The sequence below is a fragment of the Poecilia reticulata genome, chromosome 7 (assembly GCF_904066995.2).
Source record: "Poecilia reticulata chromosome 7, P_reticulata-male-v2, whole genome shotgun sequence".
NCBI classification, from domain to species: Eukaryota; Metazoa; Chordata; class Actinopteri; order Cyprinodontiformes; family Poeciliidae; genus Poecilia; species Poecilia reticulata.
In genome coordinates, this window is record NC_088836.1 from 16,800,199 (window position 1) to 16,806,388 (window position 6,190).

The window sequence follows — 6,190 nt, forward strand, 5'->3', positions numbered from 1 at the left end:
AAATCTCCTTTTCTCCAGTTTGGTTTGGTCATGTGCAACACCTTGCGATAGTATTAAAATACTTTGGACTTTTTTTTTTTTTACAGACTTCATTGTATTTTATTTTGTTTTTGTGACAGATCAACAGAAAGTGGTGGAGCCGAAGAAAAATGGCTTCAGATAAAAACCTTACTACAGATTCTCAACTGGATTTAGATCTAAAGTCTAAAGGAGATGGTGTGCTCCAGTTAAATTCCTGTCTTAGTTTTTTGACACTCATGTCTTGGACGAAGACTAAAACAAACAATTTTGGGACTCATCTGACCAGTTCACTTTCAACTTGTCCTTGTGTCCCCTAAATGACTTGAGACTGTCCTGAGACTGACTGTCTCTCAAAAACAGCTTTCTTCTTGCCACTCTTTCAATAAAAAGACCGATCTGAGGGAAGCAAAACCAATAACTGGGCCACAAAATTATGCTACTTGAGTCACGGATCTCTGAAGCTCCTCCAGAACAACCATCGGCCTCTCGTCTGCTTTTCTGAAAAACACCCCACATGATTCTGTTCATTCATTAATGTTGACTTACAAACCTCTGAAACCATCACAGGACAGCTACGTTTGATCAAACTACACACAAGTAGGTTGTTTCTAACATCAACTGGTTTCTTTTGACTTTATTCGTAGGGGGTCAGAGTAAAGGGGACTCGTTGTAAATACATGCCACAAAATCATTTTTATTACATTTCAGTCATTTGTCCTGCTCTATCTCATTACACGAAACCTCAAGGTAAGGCCTGTGGTTGTAACGTGATAAAATGTGAAAAGGTTTAAATTCTTTTGCAGTCTTTTATATTTCCTAACACTTTACTACGACTGAAAATGAGGGCCAAATATCTAACGGAGGTTTTAAAATAACTGATTGAAAGAACATTGTTTGATTCCTTCTCCAGCGGTCACCGAGTTCCACGGGGATCGTGGAAAGGCCTCCTCGTTGGGAGAAGTTTCCAGATGATCCCAGGATGTTGTGGGGAGGGGTGGCGAAAGGCAAGGCTGCATCTTCCTGTCCTTACAGTAAACACAGAGGAAGCCTCGAGTCTGGCCCGAGCGACGCAGATGAGAGACATCGGCCTCCGTGACAAACGCAGAGAATGACCCAATCAATAAAGGCAACAAACACTTTCGTATCTACAATCGTCCACAGCAACTTTTCTCTTCAAAGCCGTTTGAAGGGTGAACGATTTCCATCAGGCTTGAAAGGGAAAGGAAGGAAGCAAACATCTGTGGGCTGGAGATGGAAATAAAGTCATTATTATTATTATGCGTTTTTAATTTGGTGCCCCCTCCCTCTGCCTCTCTCTTGCTCTTGACTTTTCACTCCCCAGATTTCAGGATGGGAGTGCGTGGCTCGGTGAATAGATTGGTTTCCTGCTCGGCCGTAGCACAGAAAACGAGATCTTTCCTGCTTGTGTTAGCTTTCCCCGCTTTGTTCTTTCCAAACGCGTTCACCTGAACCGCTTGCTTTCTGCGACTTGCGGGAAATCAAACCCGCTACCCAGAGCTTCCGTTAGACGTTTCCACCTTTCCACCCTTCGTGACGCGTTTATTGAAAAATAGAACTTATATTTGCAACGACAACAACATAAAAAAAAAACAAAAAAAAAACTGCTGGCTTTGACATTTCAAGTGTTTGTCTTTCTCTGGGAGCTGAATGGACACTCTGCAGGAGCTACTTCCTCTGATGGAGGCCGTTTCATGGGTTGTGGAGGAGGAAAGTCAAGGAGCTGCCATATTACACACACACACACACACACACACACACACACACACACACACACACACACACACACACACACACACACACACACACACACACACACACCCTCCCTCTCTCTCTTTCTCTCTCACACACGCACATCCTTGCTCTCAGCCCATAGCCACACCACCCTCTCCACTGTCTCTCACCATGTTATCAGTGCAGGAAGAGGCAGGGTGGTGCATTCTGATGTGGCTGTACACACTGGATGATTCTTGGCTTCTGTGCTGTGGTTTTGCATTGGGTAAAACGTCAATAAAAGCCGGGTGGATATTTCTGGTGATGTGTTGAGTTTTTGCATTTAAAAAGTGCAAATTATCAGTGGCTACTGGCTACCATTCAAGTTCTGTTTTTTTTTTTGTTTTGTTTTTTTGTTTATCAGCTCTGATGAAAAATAGCCAACGGTGAGCCAAAGCTGAGATGATGCTGCACAGACACGGAGAATGAAATATAAGGGCTGGAACATCCTGTCTGCAGACAAGAAGGTCAAAGTTTGGATAAGACATACCGTTCTGCGTGAACCCTGGCCACGAATCGGTGGAAACCGCACAGAAAACATACGATTTGCTCTCGATTCTCCACTGAAATGAATCCCAGTAAATTTGCGATATCGTCTGTCCCACCCTTTGTGTCACGCCAGAGTTTTTTTGTTGTTTTTTTTCACCAACTAAACAAAGGCGCTTCTGCGCCATCCGATTGTGCGAAGTGAGTGTGCCGTGAGCGTGCACACAGGATGGCGGGCGGCTGCGGCAAACGGACAGTGTGGCCCATTATCTGTTGATTAGCAAGCAAGTCTTGCCTTTTCCTGAGTGATTTTTTTGTGTTAGCAAGTGCAGAAAAGAGGGAACAACAGTCCCTAATGCACTCTGGCACAAACATCAAACGGGCGACTGTCAGGAAGGCTAATCTGAGCCTCTTTTCCCCCCTTCATTCCCATGTTTTGACAATAAAGATAGCCTATCTCATCCCATTACAAGCTGCCAGTTTCCCGCCTTGTTCCCGATATGCCTGAAATCTAGTCCTGTGGAGTGTGTTACCCAGTGGGACTGCTGGGACGCTTCGACTGAACTGTGTGTAACCTTCGTGTTGCATGGAGAAGAGCCCTGTTCGTTGTGTCGCAGATTAAATCCAAGGTTTTGATTTGTGGTAAGTTGTATATGCTGTGCGCACCACATGCCAGCGTTCTGAAACTTTTTCATTATCGGCTCTGTCTGTATGACCAAGTTTTGGGCCAGCCTTATTTTCTCAGAGCCTTTTCCTGACCGGTGAAGATCAACACACATGTGCTTTTCTTAAATGTTCTCTTGTGTTTCTCATTTTGAAGAGTGGCTAAGGGAAATGGAGCTCTGTGTCACATCACACAGGATTTAAACCAAATGAAAACAGTGAGTTTTACTCCACTGCAGTCAGACTCACCTGCTTTGGAAGAATGCATTTCATTTCAATTCTAGGGTCATTTCTAAATTAGAATGGCCTCTGAACATTTACAGAGCAAGTCTGGTTTGTGGAGACTTGAGAAATAAAAATAAAAAAAAGATTTTTGTCTTGACTTGGCCTATTTTTATCAAACGTAATCATTTAGTATTAAGTTGAAGAAGAAAAATAAGAACATACAAGTGTGAAAACGTCCAATAATCTGGTCACGCATATGTGTTTAAACTAAATCTTGAAACACGTTCTAATTCAGTTTTGACATGTGAGTTCACACCTGCCATCAACTACATGTAATTTGATTAGCTTTAAACAATAATAATAATAATTCACATCCTTTTAGCTAAAGCCATAGTACATCTGTATGGATGAGGCCTTTTGTTCAACATTGTTTATTTATTTTTGTTTACTTTAAAAATGTCCACTGATTTAGAAAGGGCCATGATCTGTATTTTAGCTAATAGCTTCAAATGTATAATTTCAAACAGAGGAATAAACTATTTTCCTCTATTCCTCTATTTCCCAGTACAAAATTCCTATGTACTAGGAATTTTCCTAGTGCATAGGAAAATTCCATGTACTAAGAATCACTAACAAAAAACAACTAGAAGCACTCTAGATTTCAAATGAAATAAGCTTATCTTCAAAGAACAGCCAGAGTATGATCCATGGTTGACAATCCAGTTGTTTAGGTTAATCTCAAGAAAATCAGATTTGATGTTTTATTAAATTTTCCAGGAAATCAGGCAAAGTTTAAAAAAATAAAAAAAACAACCACCCAGCATCTGTTAGGCAGAAAGAAGGTGCCAAATTGTCCCCAGTATGGCTACTGTGCATATTGCAAATTTTAACATTGATGCAATGTAGTCATAGCAACAGATCATATGAGTGCCTGACTGGCCTTCCTGCAGTTCAGATCTGCTTCTTAAAAAAAACAAAAAACAAACAAACAAAAAAAAAAAAAACATATGGCGCATCACGAAAAGGAGAATCAAACGACGACCACAAAGTACCAGGGTGGCTGAAATATTTAATATTTAATTCAGCAACAGAACATTCAGATTCTGTTTGCAAAACGGCAACAGACAGCATTCCCAGTTCCCAAATGATGAAAACATCCGCCAACAACCTCTCATTTTATCTTTTTGAAGTTTGATGCTATGGGAAGTAAATTGAGCTGAATAGCGTAGAAATGGGAATTGTACAAATTGAGCTAAACGAAAGAAAAAAAAAAGATGACGCGTTTGTTTGCTGAACAGAAAGATGGGTCGAAGCACCAGTGCCATATATTATGCAACATTTCTGCTTCCTGTAGCAAAACGCAACACACAGATTTACTCAGACAAGCAGCCTGTCTGGGTTTGCCTCTTTATACACAGGTCCTTGCAGCAATGAGGACTTAGGGCCACCGAGCAAAAGTAACAGCCAGATATTTTAGACACTGGTCAGGTCGAGCTTCAGCTCACGTCCTCCTGAATGTGCCTTTGTTGTGCCACTTGGAAGCACCTTAACTCTTTAATGGGGCTGTAACTTGTGAACCAATTTCTACAGTACTTTTTTCTTCCACTTAATATACTGAGATGCACTACAAGCAGCCGGCCTCTTCAACAAGAACCTTGTGGCAGTTCTCCTACTCCCAGGGTGTAAATCACTGTCTGGTAGCACTATGTCTGAATTAAAAACATTTAATTGGCTTGATTTTCCAAGCAGCAACATTTGGGGTTTTGTTTACCTGTGTACCATCCATCCATTTTCTTTCACCCTTGTCCCTCAGTGGGGTCGGGAGGGTTGCTGGTGCCCATCTCCAGCTAACGTTCCGGGTGAGAGGCGGGGTTCACCCTGGACAGGTCGCCAGTCTGTCGCAGGGCAACACAGAGACAAACAGGACAAACAACCTTGCACACACACACACTCACACCTAGGGGCAATTTAGACAGACCAATTAACCTGACAGTCATGGTTTTGGATTGTGGGAGGAAACCGGAGTACCCGGAGAAAACCCACGCATGCACAGGGAGAACATGCAAACTCCATGCAGAAAGACCCCAGGCCAGGAATTGAACCCAGAACCTTCTTGCTGCAAGGCAACATCTCTACCAACTGCGCCACTGTGCAGCCCTTTACCTGTGTACCAATAGTAAAAAAAAAAAACTATTTCATTATGATTCTATGATTTTCACAGCTGCAATATGGAAATAAATGAGCTTTCTGATGGAACCCTAATTTATTGACAAGCACATTTTTCATTTCGTCTATAAACCAGATTTCTTTCAGTGTTTTTATTTTTTTAATGAACCTGTCAACATCTTTTGTTAAAGACATCAGTGTGTCTCCTGTGCTCCCAGACTCTGGCAAAGGTCGCACCTTTGATCTGTCCTACGTGTCTCCTCGCCACAAGGTTTACCATCCTCCAGATGCAGCGCTGATGTTACAGCGACATTTTAGTTCATTTCCTTCAAAACCAAAAGGAAGCAGAATTGCAAAACAAATAAGCTTAATTAAAGCACCCAACAAAAGAAAACAAATGCAAACAAAGGGGGGGGGGGGGGGGGAGAGAAATTAATCACTTTGGGTTTGCTTGACTTGAACAGACTTCAAGAAGAAGAAAAAACGGGAGGACGGGAAATGAACAAAAGCCAAGGAAGAGGAAAGGACGAAAGGAGGAGGAAAAGGAGGATGACGAGGAGTTAATGCGAGTGAATGTCCCCCCTCTTGATTTGAAGGCTTTTTTTTTCTTTTTTTATCTGGCGCTTGCATCAGAGCGGGGAAAGCGTGGGCCACGGCCACAGCGGCGTCGTGGGTGGACACTGCTGACAGACGGGGCCAAAATATGGCTTTCTTCTGCTGCTGATTAAAGAAGTGCAACAAAAGGGTGGAGGGCGCGCACACACACACACACACACACACACAGTTCCAGTCGCAGCAGATTGCTCACAGCGTTGATACACTTCATAAAATGTAACGG